This window comes from Peromyscus leucopus, chromosome 10, assembly GCF_004664715.2.
Source record: "Peromyscus leucopus breed LL Stock chromosome 10, UCI_PerLeu_2.1, whole genome shotgun sequence".
Classification (NCBI taxonomy): Eukaryota; Metazoa; Chordata; class Mammalia; order Rodentia; family Cricetidae; genus Peromyscus; species Peromyscus leucopus.
Genome location: NC_051071.1, coordinates 82784547 through 82803390, shown reverse-complemented (window position 1 = coordinate 82803390; position 18844 = coordinate 82784547). Strand labels below are relative to the sequence as shown.

The 18844-nt window shown below is 39.5% G+C and overlaps 1 protein-coding gene and 1 pseudogene across 2 annotated transcripts in view; one reads left to right on the top strand and one right to left on the bottom strand.

The window, feature by feature from the left end:
- The window catches only part of Cfap299 (cilia and flagella associated protein 299), a 513995-nt gene that overhangs the window by 249961 nt on the left and 245190 nt on the right, over positions 1–18844 (bottom strand). The window lies entirely within an intron of this gene.
- On the top strand, positions 15848–16922 carry LOC114695738 (annotated as a pseudogene).

Genomic DNA, 18844 nt, shown 5'->3' with positions numbered 1-18844 from the left:
AACCTTTTAAAGATGGTTGATTGATTGAACATGTCTATCTGTGTGCCTGAGTGTGCATGTGCACCCTGTGTGTGCAGGGGCCTGTGAATGGCAGAGACCCTGGAACTAAAGTTACAGGTATTTTTGAGCTGTGATGTGGGTGCTGGGAACTGAGTTTAGATCCTCTGCAAGAATACTAAGTACTTTTTAACAGCTGAGCCACCTTTCTAGCCTCCAATACTGTTTTTTGATTCAACGATCTCTTAATACAGGATTTCATATAGCCCAGGCTGTCTTCAAACTTTTTATTTGGCCAAGGATTGCCTTGAAGTCCTGATTCTCCTGCCTTTGTTCAGATCTCTATTCAATTGTAACTGTTGGGGTCAATTAATTCTGCAGGTATTAATACTTTACTTAAAGCAATTGGCAGGACACACGAAGAGCAGATTATGTTTCTTTCTTCGTTATGAAGCAAACCCACTAACACTCTGCCTCCAAAGCCTGATTGATGGTCAACATCATTTTCTACTTGAGTCTGCAGTAAAGCTGAAAGACGATATCCTTGCTTTATCCACAGAAAAGCTGAGTCGTATTCAGTTTCCCCATCACATATAAATGGGTAAAATGAGCATTAATTCTACAGATTTCATTCTTCTTGACTGACAACCCCCGTAGTACAAAAGCATTTAAGTGAATGTTTTAAGAAAGAGAATAAACTAGAATAGGCTGTAACCTGAAAATCCCTTGCTTCATCTGAAGAGAGTCTACTCAGAGCTGGTAGAAGAGTGGGGAGCTGTGGCAACCAATATTCATTCATTTTATTATAATTGCGGGTTTGAAGACGTGCTGCTTCTGCAATTTCAGGAATGTTAGATCATGTTCCACAACAGCACTGACATGTCATTAAGCTCATTATCTATTAAATCTATGGGGAACTTGCCTATAAAATGAAATTGTACAGCAGTGTGTCTTACTTTTAGAAATGAATGAAGTATGAGGTTCCTTACGAGTTACTTGCATCGTCTCTGTAAGCACCTGATTACAAGGAGCTTTTCCACTTAAATTTGCATTCTTTTAAAACAGTGGACAATGTTTTATTTCCCATGGCAGCTCCTCCAGAATTTTCTCCCCTTCCTAAGGGGAGAACCCTTAGGAACCCGCTGTTTCTGCTCTCAGCAGTCGGGCCCTGAAAACCTGCAGAGCACTCTACTCGGGCTTCACTTATCTTCTTCCCCTTTCACCTGTCCTTATCCTCATCTGTTTGTCCCTTGTCACTTCCCTCACCAGAAGAGTCACCCTCTGCTATGTCTCTCAAGCCTTATAGCAGGCTGTGTGGACTCCCAATACACATTCATAGGAATGTCTGTCTATGTATTCCCACTTCCTCCAGGTTTTCTATGTCAAGCTTCATTTTTCTTAACACATGCAACATTTCATTCCTTGCAATTAATTTCCCTCTCAATCTAAAGCATATTTTATATACTCATTACACACTGGCATTGTATACACTCATGTGATTGGACCTCCCATTTCTAGTGGGATGAACTCAACACGTGTCTTTCCTTCCTATACTATCTGTTTTCAGGTACCTTGTTTAGTGACAGAAAAAAAGAAAAGACGACCAAGATAGATGCTATTATTTAGTACAGAAAGACTAAAAATTTGCTCTTTATCACTGTGACTTCAGGAATCTAATGGCTGTACTAGCATCTCATCATCATTAAGCAGATACACATGGAAAACTAGATCATTCTTTTCATTAGCCTTTGCACACTGAGACTTTATCTGAGACTACAGAGAGTTCAGCTCCAGAAGCCAGTATCAGCAGGGCCAGGGCCAGGGCCAGGAAAAACTGATCTGGTGGTTAGAAAGGTCTCAGTGCTGTGACACCCACATTAGCCAGATCTCATTGTCTTCTTTATAAGAGGCGCGATGTGAAGGGGCGGGCGAACCGTCTCCATTCTCACTAAGTCAGAATCGTGGAGGCTGAAACAGACTTGAGTGGGAAAGAGACAGGCAGACTATCTGGAGATCTGGATGCTGACTTAACTGCAAAGGACGGGTTTGCACAGCTTCCTTCCAGCATCTTCCCCGAGGACTAAGTGCTTTTTCTTACATTATGTCACCGTTTCCAAGTCTACTACAGAAATACTCCGTGAATCAAAATGCAGACTCGGTTGGCAGGGTTCTGTGTTTGACTGAGATTTGTTTATGAACATGACATAAGATTTTAAGCCTCTTTGGTAATTAACTAGATTGAAATGACTAATATAAGCAAACTGTATGAAGATCAATATGCCTGCATTTTAAAAAGTATACCATTTGCAGGGACCCTCTCACCCCCATTTTTTTCAAACCTTATATGATATGAAGCAAAATGACCAGGAAATATAATTCAATATGATTCCAGAATTTACTCAAGTAGCAACAACTTAACAGAGATAAACAAAAAAATATGTGCATAGTCTTATCTGACAAGGCTTTAACGAATGACCTAATTTCCACTACAGACATGCAAACTAGCCTGATCCTATGCCAACTTTTCAGACATTTTGTAATGTATTTTCTCTCTCTACTTAAGAAACAGGTCAGACCTACATAGAAAAGCAGAACGTTTTTACTTCCTAAACATTCCTGAGAGAAATTTTCCATACTATAAAATCATTTAGCTAATAAATTACTTTTTAACAGAATAAAAAACACCCTAGATAAACCAATAAGATTTTATGGAAGATATGTAAGGAGTTTACAAAGAATCATTGCAGACACTGAAATTTCTCCTATTATGTAAAGTAATATGAGAACTTACTAATTTATTTGGACAGATGAAGAATGCTTTAGAAGAATTTTGAAATAGTATAATAAAAATAAATCTATTTATGTCTCCCCTCTGCATCACTGTAGAGTGTTTCCACCCCACCTCATTTCCCACCTGCTTGGAAAGACACATTCTGGCAGAATGTCCAGGACTTAATATCATTCCTAACCACACACAAATTGAATTCCTGCCTCATAGCATCAAATCCCCAGGGAATAAAATCTGGCCACATAGAAAGAACATAAACTGTTCCCTCACAAGATGGCAGATATTTGGCATACAGCTACGAGTTTGTTTAAACAAGTTGATTAGTAGTATCACCTTGGCATGTTCCTTGTTTATAATCATTCCGTGTCATTTGCCTATAAAAAGTAGAAGCACACATTTTGTTTTATGAGCCTGGTTTGAATCAATAGGGGCTTCCCTGACCTGACTCAGGAAAACACCGTGTGCCTACAAACAAGGAGGACAAAGATACCAGCAATCGGTTTTAAATCCCACCAACACTGCTAGAAGAAGGTTTTGCTCAGCTGCTTTAGTAAGCATAGTTAAAATTTGTTATTAAAAATAGAGATAATTCTTACTATACTTCCTGTCTAAACTCATTGTAGGTGAGTGGACCATGAGATCTTTGAATATCACTTTAAAATACTTCTTACCAGGAGAGATAGAAGTGACGTATTAAAATATTTTTGAAAAGTCAATAAGCTAACTAAACTGGCTTGATGGTAGGCCCTTGATAATTGCATGTTAGAACTCTGACACTTTTAGCAAAATTAAGCTCATGTCTATTTCTACAAGGGCTGAGCTAATGGGAAATTGCTTCTCTTTCTCTCTTTCTTCATCAGCTATCTTCCCTTCTAACCTAGCTCAAGGATTATTTAGCCCTCCTTGTTTCTTTATATGTTCTCAATTCTCACCCATTACTGTTCTTGTAAGACCACAGTCCCTTACCCTTTTTATTCTAAGCATCAGAGGTAAAGCAACATTGTTCCGTACTATGAACGTGTGTATCTTCTGGTCCGACATTGAAGGTGACCTGTGACAGCTGAGCCTCCATCAGCTTTCATGATTCTAAGCCTATGGCACATAACTGGCTGACACAAATGTGTTTTTCTATTAGCGAATCATCAATATGGATTAGTCATCATTTTCCTTGCTTTGACCTCTTCTGGCTATGTCATGAAAAAAAACAATAATTCTGAAGAGAACCCCCCTCTCTGGTCATGCCTTGCCCATCTTGCTATTTTTTCTGTGTGTTTGTGAAATGAAATCTTGCCTCATGTATGCCTTCCTATGCTGGTCTTGGCTTAGTACACTGGCCATCAGCAGACAATCTTAACCTTCTCCCCAAGCTAAAGTTTCTCTGTGGCAGTGGTTCTCAACCTTCCTCATGCTGTGACCTGTTAATAGAGTTCCTCATGTTGTGGTGACCTTCAACCATAAAATTCTTTTGGTTGCTACTTCATAACTGTAGTTTTGCTACTCTTATGGATTGTAAGTATCTTTGGAGAGAGAGGTTTGCCAAAGGGGCTGCAACCCACTGCTTGAGAACCACTGCTCTAAAGCTCTGGGACCATCTTCCTGCTGGATATTGCTCTCTCAGTAGTACTGGATCTTGACACTTAGATATGTCTCCTTTCAACGTTCTCCTCCATAGCTCTACACCAGTGAGAAGAGCCATGCTATTCCACTGATGATATTAACACTACAGCTATTATCAGATACATTACAAACAACAGTAATTACTAAGACTTTCAAATATTCATTACATGCCAGGCACACTAGCACTAACTCAATATCCACAAAACATTCTGTCAGATAATTACCATTATTAACATCTAATGAAGAAAGGCTCATGCAAATTTCCAGGGTCACATAGTATCAGATGGGTTTTCTGTCTTTGTATCCTAAACATTTAAGAACCTCCCTATATGGAGTATGCACCTTGGCATCCAGAGTGGGAGTCACTTTATCTTTCCATTTTCTCGACTCTTTTATTGTCTTTGTAGCGGCTTCTGCTCTTTATAATTCTCATTTACCTTTCAAGCAGACCTCTCCACATTCTCATTATTTCACTTACATGGATATGGCATTCTTTGCTTCTTATGTCATTCAGTCTACCCTCCCTGATCTGGACCAAAAACTCCTCTATTAGTAAGACCTGATAAGTCACTTCCCTGGTTTCAGTAGTTCTCAGTTACTTTTGGGATAGAAACACAAGTTCAGTAGAGACACTGCCTTCCTCATCAAAGCTCACTCTGGTCACCATTCTCTCAGCATGAATGGCCAGGAGACTGGAGATCCAAAATTAAGCCTGGACTGTATCTAGAATTAAGGTTCAGTGGTATATTAGGATCATGAGCAGGATAATTAACTTTCTCAAGCAATTTAAACTTGGTGCCTAAAAGTAAGAAAGTATGAGTTTCCAAAAATATCAGAAACCGTCAATTATATCTTGGAAATACTGTGTTTGGGAAAGCCAGTGAGCATCTCAACATTTTAGCAAAAGGAATTTGATTTAGGTAAAAACTGCAAGTTCACAGAACTGAGGAATGGTATCAACTCTAGCACAGTGGCCATTTCTTCACCTGATCTTGTGGATTTGATTAGCTTCCACTATTTCTTGGAACTCTCTAATTAGGTGTAAATCAGAGGAAAACCACCTCCCATTTACTTGGTTTCCTTGTTTGCCATGAGGAGAATCTTGAAACCTCCTTTTGGAATCATCCCTATGGTGTCTGCATCTGGGGGCGCAGGGGTGGGGTGGGGGAAGATGTGTCACGTGACAGGCAACTGTGCAGTCTGGAAAGGCAGCAGTAGGTAGCATGCTCTCTGCTGGGGCAACAATGAAGTAATGGTGAGCAAGATGCCAGCGGGCCACTGCGGCTTAATAAAATCACCACCATGTCCAGTAAACCAGAGGAAGATCTCTTTTAGGACACAGAGTAAAAGAATATTTGAAAAACCATTCAACTGCATTCTGGAATAATGACTTAGCCTTAGGGCATGTCTGTTAGAGAGTTTAAGAGCCGGAGTTCTCTCACTCTAAGGACGAATACTGCACAGAACTTGAGAAGTACTGTTTAGCAACTTTGCTGATACCAAAACACTTATGGGTACTTGGAAAACTCAAATTCTGCCAGAAATAGTAAATGCATGCTAGTTTTCCACGTGCAAATGATCTGTTACAGCATCACTAACTCTATGATGGGAATATTTGAAGCACAGGTAAAATTCTTTATAGGCTATGACTGTGTTACTAAAATAGTGTTTAGTATGTAAGAGACACCTAGAAATGGTTACTGTCCTTAACACAAGTGGAAAAGAGAGCCAAATTAAATTAACTTGTTAAGAAATTCAAGTGCAGTATGTGTGCTCGTTTATTTATCCACTGTCTATTAGTTCAAAACTGTGCACTGACTCCTGGACACTGGGCTGGATTCTGGTGATGTAATGTTGCAGCAGACACAGTCGGCCACTGAGGGAGAAGAAAACAGAGGTAGTACCTACTAAGCTGAGGTATTTTTTATAGGTTAGACACTTACGTTGGTTTTTAAATGACTTAACTCACTTAACTTTCATAATGTAATCCTGAAATTTATGGTTCACTGCATTTGATAAGAAAGTGTATTTCAAAGATTAATGTGGTTTGTCACAGCCATAAATACAGGAACTTACAAGGCCAGCATTTCAATTTTGTGCTCAATCCAGTGGTATCATTCTTTAATCTTCCACTATTCAGTTATGACACTGAAGTTTTTTAATATCAACTTAAGCATGTTGGCTTGGACTTCTTGAGAATGAAAAGACCTATAATCTCTTAGTTGCTTATTTAAAATATGTATGGATTATTTAATATCCATTAAAATTAATATACATATCAATGTAAAAAATTGCTCTAATATAACCTTAAACTATTTTGGATATAATGTTTTTATAAACACGTGTAGGCACAGATTGTCCTATGCCATGTTATTTCACATGAAATTGTCGGAGTGAAAGCTGGAGAGGGTCATAAATTTTGCCTTGACTATTTCTACTGTAATTGACAATCTAATTATTATCATCACTCAGTTACTTACATTGAAATCCAAATCTATTACTCAGCAAATATATGTGTGTTATCCACTGCCCACAGCTGAAAATTAGTCTAAATTCTGGAGACCCAGAACACCAAGTTTCAAAGGCCAGGAGTTAGTGGTTGTCCCTCATCCTTTCTTTTTCTATTTTGCTAATTTTTTTGTCCCATTTCTTTATTTTGTGCACTTTTTTCCTTTGAAGATGAAGGTATTTGTGGTTGGTACACCTGTTGGTATGAACTAGGAAAGGTGAGATAATAAATCTTACGAGTAGGTTTTAAAAAACATCAAAATGACTGCTGTACACTAACAGCTGTTTCAGTGACGACCTACCAACCTTAGGCTCGCCTGTTGGGATATGTCCACGAAATGCCCCTCTGGGTTCATGTGGTGAGTGTTTCATCTGTTACTGGTGGTAATATTTGCGTGTGAGGTGGCAGGGTAGGGGGGCTTCTAATACCTTGAGGAAATCGGGCCCAGTTGGAAGAGGCAGATCCCATAGTCCTGGTGTGGAGCGTTGCATGTGACCCCCAGACCTTTGCTGCTTCCTTCTACCTGCTGTGATGTGTGCAGCTCCATTACACCACTCTCCTATCATACAGCTAATGCTGGGAACAGAATGAACAACTCTTCCTTGTGACATTTGAATGTCATGGACTTAATCACAAGAAGGAGGAAAGTGAACAGACACCATCCTATAAAGGAATTTGCCCCACTTTAAGACTCATTTAACTCGATATTTGATTCTGAGTTACTTTAAATAGATCATTTTTGATAACTCTACATCAACCCTTTAATAAATAACCTTTTTAAAAGATTTAATTTGAATTAAAATATGTAAAAACTACCAGACCTGTATATGTTTCAAATAAACTTAATTGTAACTGCACCTTTTCCATTGGCAGTACAATATAATCCAGACTGCTTATCTTTTCATAAGGTCCCTGGCCACTGCCCTCAGTTCATCTTATACTGTTCTTCCCAGCACTCACCATGTACCACACACAGTGGCCCGCAGCTGTTCTCCACACACACTGTACCCTTCACACTTAGGTCTTTGCACTCACTACTTCTTAGCACACTCACACCATTTCTTCCCACTGGTCTCTTGCTATTCTGAACACATTTCAAGTGTCACCTTTTGAGAGAAGACTTCCATCATTTTCCTTTGAAGTTTCTCTTCCATCTTTACTGTGTTCCATGCATTTACTCTCTTTTGTGTTTATCACATAAAATTACCAACTTTAACTTGGCGTATGTATTGGTCACTGACTTCCTTCGATAGAAAGTAAGTGACATAGGACGATCTTTGTTTTAGTCACAGCTCTATTCCCTTGGGATCTCTTGTTTGTTTGTTTTTTTTCCATGTCTGCAGAATACAGAACAAAAAGGTAATTCTTGGTAGCAAGAGATTCCACCAAGACAAAATAATGATGTGTGAAGATTCTCTGCCTTTCTAGTGATCTTGCTGTCCTTTATTAATTTTCATGTTTCTCAAGTGACATTTTCATTTCTTCTACCACTTTTCACAGGCTGTGTATCTGCCACATACTATGGAAAGACTAGACTTGCTTTTTATTTTTTTTTAAATAATTTAACTTTATCTTATGTACATTGGTCCCAGGAACTGGAGTTACAGACAGTTGTAAGCTGCCATGTGGGTGCTGGGAATTGAACTCGGGTCTTCTGGAAGAAGAGGCAGTGCTTTTAACTGCTAAGCCATCTCTCCAGCCCTGTAGACTTACTTTTTATAAATACAGCATCTCTCCCATGTATTCTCCAAACAAGTGACTTATTTGAATATAGTGTATTTAAGACACCATGGATTAAATTTTTCTCATTTTAAAGTTGTACATACATGAGGCTTTTATTTATGAGTATATTTTGTAGTATTGTAAGATAATAAAGCTAAGATCAACAATTTATTACACAATAGATTATATTTATTTTGCCTTGGTTGATTTCTAATACATTCAATTCTAGCTATACCAAGAGATGTTAATTTGGGAATTTGGGGGTGGGGAATAATTCAAATATTCTTTACACAGATGCTCCCATCTAGGTGAGCCAGATTTGCATTTTAGAAATATGAATGTGATAGAAAATGATTTTGTCCTGTCTGGGTAATTAAGGTATCTTCTGTAGATGCTAGCTACAACTTTCACTGAGTTATGTGTGAGAAAGCTACCCCTGGAACAAGCAGCAAGGAGCAGGGTCCTTAAAAACAAAACGACAAGAACTTTCCAGCACTCCATAGGCAAACACAAGACCTCCTCAAATGCTTTGCCAGTATCTGTTTGCATTAAAAAATAATATAATAGATTTCTTAGCATAGCTAGAAATATGCAAAGTAGTGTAGTCTTAGTTCAAACATATTAAAATTTTCATAAACAAAAGATGAAGCATGAGTCTTTATGGAAATACTATGTACTCAAGTATGTAAGTCATCTGTACATATATATCTACCTTGGCTTTCAAACGTACTTGGTTTATTTTAGTGATGCTATCAAGAGGCATTTCAGACATTACAGATTACATAGGTTTGAAACAAACCCTAACAAACCGCTCCACCCTGCAAGAAGATCAATCCACAGAGCTTCACTAGGAAGGGCAAGATAATAACTCCTGACTCCAAATATAAGTCTGATTATGGAGACCTTTTATGAAATACACAAATAAAAATACCATTTTCTGCTCATGGTTCCCATGTTTATAATGTTTCTGTCCCATACAATTCCACCTTAATGGTTTCTCATAGTATCAAATTCAGGACATGTTCAAAACAAACAATTCCACATTTTATGATATAATTGATCTGAAATATTTAACAGTAACCATGAATATTGTCTACAGTTGACATTTTACAAATGTTTTAATTAAAATACATTTAACTCACTTCCCACTATTTTCTTCCCTCAAGTCCTTCCCAACTATCCTTCTCTAACCCCTCTCATGACCCTTGATTCTCAAGTAGATAATCTCTTTTCCTTGAATTTTATTTTTAAATATACATATACATGCACACACATATATGTGCATATATGCACATAAATAAAATTTACCGAGTTCATTGTTGTTGCTTATGTGTATATATTATTAAGGCTCGGTGTTGGACAGTCAATAAGAGGGGTCATCTCTGGGAGAGGCTAATTCTCTTTCTCCCAGCACTCAGTAGTTACCTGCAGTTCTTTGTCTGTGTGGGAACCCACAAGATTTAGCCCCTTCCACACTGACATGTCTACTGATACTGCCATTCTCCTGGCCTTGTTTATGCAGCCATTTCTGGGAAAGACTTTCCCAGCAGGCTTCCTGGTATCCTGCTCCTCACAATCCTTCCACCTCTTCTTCTGTGACATTCCCGGAGCCCCAGATGCCTGATGTAGCTCCACCTTCTGGATCTAGCCTCTCTACATTCTGTTGATCTCTGCATTTTATGTCCAGTTGTGCATTTTGTGATGATCTTCATTTGCTGTAAAAAGATGCTTTTTTTAAAAATGAGAAGTGGTAGCTAAACTTATATGTGGATATTAACGTGAGATTTATAGTGTAGTAAGGAGCTGGGCTCAACTAGCCAAGTGATGGTGGTTGATTATTTTTTTTTTTTTTTTAGTTTTTTGAGACAGGGTTTCTCTGTGTAGCTTTGCGCCTTTCCTGGGACTCACTTGGTAGCCCAGGCTGGCCTCGAACTCACAGAGATCTGCCTGCCTCTGCCTCCCGAGTGCTGGGATTAAAGGCGTGTGCCACCACCGCCCAGCCTAGCTGATTCTTTTCTAAGGTCCACGACAACACTAGTCCCAGGAAGCTGGCTAGGTTGCCAGTACCTGGCATGATTTCCCTCCTGTTAAGTAGTCCTTAAATTCAACTAGACAGCTGTTGTTTGCCTCAGACATGCAAGTGCCACTTACTGCACCTTTATGCATATCTTGTCCATGCTTGAAATTTTTGTGGTTCATAGGTGTTGCAGCTGGATAAGGCAGTATAGTTGTTTCCCTCCTCTGAGAGTTTACATTGCATTTTCTGGAACCATGGGAGCTAGGCTGCAGGTAAGAGGCTTTTAGGTCAGACCCAACTTGAATCATAAAAGTCCTACATCCTAAGTGTGTGATGTCTTCAGCAATAGAGACCTGCTCTCAACCCTGAGGGGCAAGCGATGACTTCATCAATAATCTATACAGTTTTGGGAGTCACTTGAACTACCCAGTCCAACATATTACTCCACAGATAGTTGCTCAGCAGGGCTCATTCATTCATAATAGCAGAAAACAATCCAAATGTCCTTCAACAGATGAATGGATAATAAAAATGTGGCACATGTACACAATGAATACTATTCAGCAATAAAGAAAAATGAAATCATGGAATTTTCAAGGAAATGAACGAATCTAGAGAAAACTACATAGAGTGAAGCCACCCAGATCCAGGAAGACAAAGCCGCATGTTCCCTCTCATAGTGGTTCCTAGCCCCAAATCCTCACATAGGATTATAGGATATTGAGTAATTGCAAAAACAAAGAAAGCATAAAGGTATCATGGGGGGAGTAGGAGAGAAAAAGCAGGTTTCAGGTGATATAAAGTGAGAAATGTAATAACACGGGTGGCTGGAACTAGAAAGGACAGAGGGAGGTCAAAACAGAAGGAAGAGGAGAAAAAGTGGAAAAATAATGCCAAGATTGCTTGATAAAGCAATAAGAAATCATTATTTATTCTATACTTACCTAAAATTATATATAATACATATAAATTTATGTGTATGCAGAGAGAGAGAGAGAGAGAGAGAGAGAGAGAGAGAGAGAGAGAGAAAGTTAAGCTACTTGGACTAACAATGCTACCCACAAAAACTATAGCCAAACAAAAACCCCAGTCCCAGAAATCTCTATTCAATTAACATTTTAAGATAACTAAATATATGACTTTTATTTAAAAGTTAGACATGTGAAAGAGTGCTTCAGCCAGGAACTCTTACATGCATCCACTGAATACCACTGCATTTTGAAAACAATGGAATTCACAACCGAATGCAAACACTGGTAGCTCTTCTGGGCACCTCTGACTATGTGGAATGACAAAATTCAGAGAGTGCCCTGCAAACGATCTGCCATGAGACTATGTTTGTAATTAAAGCATCAAGCAGAATATAGATATATATAGTTCTTCCCTAATAAGAGAACATTGTTACATATAAAACAACCAATGACTAGAAACTAGCCTTGAAAAACAGGAAAAAACTAATAAAACGCAGAGCACTCCACTCCCAGCAAGGTGGCATAAGGGCTGAGCTTTTTCTTTTTATTAGAATTGGCAGGCCAAGAGCCCAGGAATGCCTGTCCTGAGAGATGTATGTACTGACCTCAAAGGGTGAAATGCAGGGCTGTATTTATTCAGGTGAAAAAATACAAAGCTTGCATGTTGTTCAGCGGTGATCAAACAAAGAAGATTCCAAAGAATGTTCTCCATTGTGTGGCTTTCAGACCTCAACCGCTGCATTTCCAGAATGTTGTGGTAAGCCAGAAACATCAAAAAATTTTAAGGTCAGTGACAATTTTACAGAAAACAGTTTTTCAAGGAGGGGATATTTGTAATATTTCTATGTAAGTAATATTAAGAGAAATTTTTGTTGTAACTTTCCTAGTGAGGAGATCCAGTGCGTTCAGTTCTGGATGGAGGATTAGAATGATCCTTGGTTTCCACTTTGTCAACTTCACCAAGATAACATATTCAAATTATTTTTTTTACAAACCTCTTGCACACTTCCTAAGGGATAGATATAAGACTCAAGCCCAGAGCTGAAGAGTTTAGAATGGTAATTCCCATCTCAGTGTCAATTCTCTCCTCTGTATAACTTTCTTCAATAATTAGCTAGTAATATGATCTTCCATGGGTCTTGATTTTCTTACTTATGAAATGAGGAAATTAAAACAGATCATTTACAAACCTCCTTTGAGATAGGAAACTCTGGGATTCTACAATAAATAACTTCAGGAGTTCCAAAGTTGAGAAGATCCTGGGTGGCAGAACAGAGTTTGACATGGAATGTGAAATATGGGGTTTTAATAAACAGAAAGGAGGGAGGGGCACATTCCAGGACTATGGGACTGGGTGAACTTGGGAGAGCTGATGTAATAGTCTCGTATGCGACCAACCTTCTAGAGAGGATCCTCCTGATCAGGAGGAAGGAAGCTGATTGGCAGGCTGAGCCAGACAGTGGGGCGTCTTAATTGTCCAGCAGGGGGTCCAAGTTTTATTTTAGAAGCAAAACTAATTTCTAAGGAGATTAACTTTTATAAAGTATATTCTGTCAAGATTAACAAAAACAGTAAATATGGGTGTCTCCAAAGAGGTAAACTTCATGTGATCACTCTATCCATACAGGAATGAGTTGCCAAAAGCAGATTCAGTCAGGAGCTAAAGGAGGTAATAAAGGCCACCTTCTCAGTGGAGTAGCAAAGACATAGCCAATATTTATATTTTATTTAAACATTCTCCTTCCTTGGAATTGGGTATTGATCCATGTACTACCAATGCACCATGGCCTAATGGTTATTATTTATTATTGCTAAAATATAAACCAGTAAGAGCTGCAATACCTTTCTCTGTGTGCAGTAAGATGGCAAGTTGTTTTTTCACATGCATTGGATGCTACATTGAACTAACAAAGGATTTAATTCTCATCATAATTTCTAAGAAGTTAGAGGATAGTATTTGTAAGCAAATAAAAGCAGCTAGTAACAGCTTCACAATGGAGACAGAGGGGAAACTCAACAGGCCTGGGCAGTATCTGAGCAACTAAAAAGCTAAAATGGCGTGAAATGTGAATCTCATTAGATGGGACAGAGTCTGAAAAACTCTCCTAGGATTTGATTCTAACAGCGGTAAAATAGAATTGCCATCAAAGTTGCCATGGATTTACTTAATCTTCAACACGTAGGCTATACTTGCTTGCTTAGTATAAATCTGCAATTAAACTATAAAAATGGTTCTTAGCGCATTACCTCTGGGATCCTTTGTTCAAAGTTAGTTCCCACAAGAAGATGAAAAATATTGAGAACCCGAATCACTCAGTGTTACTTGTGCCAGATCCACAGTGGAGATCCCAAGGCAGGCATATTTAACGAGGGAGTCAATTGCTGCCTCAGTTCTAATTTGGCCTTTTCCAGTATCCAATATGTTTCTCTCAAATGAACTGGTCTGTAGGGAGCTTCAAAACTCAGGGTGTGTGAAGAAAAGGAACAGTGGGGGTGGGGAGGATCAGCCCTACGACGGTTTTGTATGAGCTTCAATTTCTTACAAAGTTATGTCAATTGAATTGCATGGCTTAAATTAACTGCATAAGCACCTTAATTAATCAAAAAGTCCCCTTAATACCAACTATCACACATACTACCATTTTACTGTGGGGTAGCATATTTCAGCATTGTCCTGCATATGGTCCAAATTAGCACCTGCAGAGTTCAGTTATTAAATGAGAAACAGCGCTTTACTTGACCTGTGGAGTTCTTGTATACAAGAACCTATCCAACAGCGTTATGCTTTCCCTTATCAGATGTGTGTGGTATGACATAATGAATGTAATACTTCAGTGCAAATGGCAAGATTTCAATTCCCAAGCATGGGGTCATGTTTCTCAGTTCCTTGTTTTGAAAGCAGACATTATGCATTGGGTAGCTCATGTTGAAGCCCTGGATTTTTTCCCCCTTGGAGATCTCAAACCAAATCTGAGAAACTAGTAACCCAAATTTAATAACAGTTGGAAAATGTATGTGCTGGACAAGAACTTGGTAGATTAAGTGATGAAAGCGTCAGCGGAATGCTAGGTGAATGTGTGGGGCCAAACCAAGATCTCTTTTATCTGGAAAATCTGTCAAGGTACATTGTGTTGCTTAGAACATTAAATTCTAGTTTCAAGATCTCTTTTTGTTTGCTGCTTTTATAAAGCAATGTTCAGGTCCAAGTCCAAAATGATTTTCCAATATTGTTTAAATTATATTTAATCATACAAGCCAGTATAATTATAAAGTGGTTAATTGTTGTCTCAGTTGTAGTTTGCCTTTTCCTAGGAACCAGTGTGTGGGGTTTTATTTGTGTTTGTGAATCATACTATTTTATCCATTCTTTTGGAATAAATGTAAACACACACACACATAAATCTCTGTCTGTCTCTGACTCTCTCTCTCTGTCTCTCTCTTACACACACACACACACACACACACATACACACACATATAGAGACACAAACTCTCTTACACACACACACATCTGAAATTTAATGGACAGAGAAAGTTTTTTGTTTTTGGGTTTTTTTTTTGTTTTGTTTTTCGAGACAGGGTTTCTCTGTGTAGTTTTCGTGTCTTTCTTGGAATTCACTCTGTAGCACAGGTTGGCCTTGAACTCACAGAGATCCTCCTGCCTCTGCCTCCCGAGTGCAGGGATTAAAGGCATGAGCCACCAACGCCCGGCTGAGAAAGTTTTAAGAGTGCAAATAGACAAAAGAGAAAGATCCATATCTATTTACTTCGGAAAGGAATATTATGTTAGGTAGTAGTTATAATAAAATGTGTTCATGCATTTGTGTGTATGTGTGCATGTGTGTGTAGAAGCCAGGGTCACCCTTGTGCTTCTTCCTGTAGCTGCTCTTTCACTTTTTGTTAAGGAAGTGTCTCTCACTGCACTTGGGGGTTACTCTTTCATCTGGAATGGCTCCCCAGCCAGGCCCAGGGTCCCTCCTTTCTCTACCCCTCAGTGCTGGTATCACAGCCACATCCATCACACGTGGCTTCTTGACAAAGGAGCTGGGAATCAAACTCGGGGACTTGTGCTCCTGCGGCAAGCTCATTACTAACTGAGTCATTTCCCCGGCCCCAATAAAAGGGTTTTAAGATATTCAAACACTAGTATTCCTCAGTTCTTGAGGCTTCTCTTTTCCGTCGCCTGGAATCCTGTTGCTTGGCAGCCTGTGCACATGTGCAGGGACATGGCTTCAAACCACTCTACCCAACACGCAGCTCAAAGCTCCAGGGCCTGTCCTACCCAGCCTGGGCAGGGCTGCTCCCAACAGAGGATCAACCCTCTGGCCAGCAGAGCTAGCGTGGTTATGTCCAGTCAGCTGACACTTCAGTATGTATGGTCAGAGCAACTATGGTTCTTCTTATGACCGATCCAAAGCACTAGGGCACTCAGCCAGCTCCGCAGGGATATGGTTCCACTGGAGACTATGGCAGCAGCCCAAGCTCCCAGTCTTCTTATGGGCAGCAGTCCTCCTGTCCTGGTTATGGCCAATAGCCAGCTCCTGAAAGCACATCGGGAAGTTATGGTGGCCGTTCTCAGAGAAGCAGCTCTGGGCAGCCCCAGAGTGGAGGCTGTGGCCAACGGTCTGGCTATGGTGGACAACAAGAAAGCAACAGACAGTAACGAGGCCCCCATAATCCACCTCAGGGTTATGGACAACAGAACAGGACAACAGCAGCAGTGGAGGTGGCACATGGGGTGGTGGAGGCAACTATGGCCAGGGCCAGTCTTTCCCTGAGGGATGGAGGCAGTGGTTGGTTATGGCCATCAGGACCAGAATGGTGGTGATGGTGGTGGCTATGGGGGGGGGGCCAGCAGGATGATGTGAGTCATGGCAGAGGTGGTGGAGGCAGTCACAACCAAAGCAGTGATGGCTATGAACCCGTGGAGGTGTCTAAGGAGGTGACCATGAAAGTGAAAGTGACCGTGGTGGCTTCAATAAATTTGATGGCCCTAGTGATCAAGGATCGCGTCATGATTCCAACCAGGATAATTCAGACAACACCACCATCTTTGTGCAAGGCCTACGGGAGAATGCTACAACTGAATCTGTGGCTGATTATTTCAAGCAGATTGGGATTATTGAGACAAATTAAAAAACTGGGCAGCCTGTGAGTAATTTGTTTACAGACAGTGAAACTGGCAAGCTGAAGGGCAAGGCAACCATGGCTGGGGAGGATTTCCCAGTAAAGCTGGTGGAGGTGGTGGACATCAGGGAACTGGAGACCGGAAGTATTCTAATTCTACCTGTGAGAACATGAACTTCTCTTGGAGAAATGAATGCAACTAGTGTAAGGCCCTTAAGAGAGATGATCCAGGAAGGGGACCAGAAGGCTCTCATATGGGGGAGATGACTGTCATGGTGTATATAGGAGGATATGATCTGGGCAGCTACTAGGGCCCAGGTGGTATCCCACAAGGACTTTCCAGGGGGACATGGTGGTGGGAATAGAGGCAATTTTGGTCCTTGCAAGATGGACTTCAGGGGTGGACACAGGCAGGAGAGTAGGAAGAGTCCATATTGGCATGGCTCAGGAAGTTCTAGGACAGCTCTTCTTCCTGTACCCAGTGTCAACTTGGTTATTTTGTAAACTTTCAGTTCAGGGTTGCCCATGGAGTCTTTTGTGTGTATGTCAACTACTGTAATTGTAACCACTCTGGTTCCCATTAGAAACTATCATTTTAGTTTTTTTAAAAAAAATCTAGTATTAATGACAAATTATGAGTATATCTAACCCACTGTATAAGGAACTAGGATACAGATTTAAGTTACATATAAGATGTAGACAGTATTATTTTCTATGAAATCATTAAAATACTGTAACTAAGGTATATGCTCTAAAACTTAGGAAAGGAAATTTTATAATGAAGGAAGGGAATTACCCTGATGACACAAAAGTAATTTAAACAAATATTTATTGGGGGTGAATGGAAATAGTATATGCTCAATAATATGCCAGGAAAAAAAAGCTTTAAAAATATAAAACTATAGTTAGATCATATAGTGACTTCTCACGCTGATGAAGTTAAATCATGGTTGGTAGGGAAAATATGAAATAACAATTTCAATGTAAGTAACAAAAATTAAAACAAACATACACATAAGAAAAGTTCTGCAGTACCCCTGAACAAAGGCAATGTCATATGTACTCGACATCTTACATCCTGGCAAACCAGTCATACCACAGAAAGATGGAAAGATACAGCCCATTTTGGCAAAAGTTTAGAGATGCACGGCCACTCCTGGCAAAGTTGGGGAGTAGTTCTCAGAGACGATAGAACTTTAAGGTATTAGGCTACCATTTAGAAGGCGAATGTGAACAAATAGGTTTGAAGTCGATGATAGCCAAAAAGTTATAAAAGTTGACTGATCAGCCAAATGTTGAAATACTGTAACTAATAAGCACTCCTTACAACTCAGAAAAAGAAATTTAATAATACAGGAAAAGAAATGAACTATATTTTCGTGATAACCTATAAATAGCATATATATATATACATACATACATACATATATATATATATACATATGGAGCATTTTCTATGCACAAGAGATGATGAAAATTATACATGGCTAACGAAAATCTCAGAAATATCTCAAACCCAATCATATAATCAAAAATACAAAATTATACACACTTAAAACCCAATGAAGTATTATTTTTCAAGTCAGGTGCTGTTTTTGTTTTCCAAAACTGGTGTCATATAAAGATTCCAATACTAGATGTAAAACAAAAGATAACCAGATTACAACCCACAGCTCCAGAGAAGTTAGCTAACAAGGAGGACTCTGAGAGGGGTGCATGCACTGCCCTGGGAAGAGGAAACAAATGAGATCTCCTGAGTAAACTGAGGGCAAGGTGGGGGCAATAGAGGATGGGGATGGGGGATGAGAACATAAGGGAACAGAATGGTCAGTCTGGAACAGGGATGGAGTGGGAGAGCAATGAAAGAGATACCTTGATAAAAGGAGACATCGTGGGGATAGGGAGAAACCTGGTGCTAGGGAATTTCTTGGAATCCACAAGGATAACCCCAGCTTAGACTATTAGCAATAGTGGAGAAGGTCCCTGAAATGGCCTACCCTGGTAATCAGATTGGTGAATATCCTAACTGTCATCATAGAGCCTTCATCCAGTAACTAATAGAAGCAGGTATATCTGTAAATTTTATGTTATTAAAT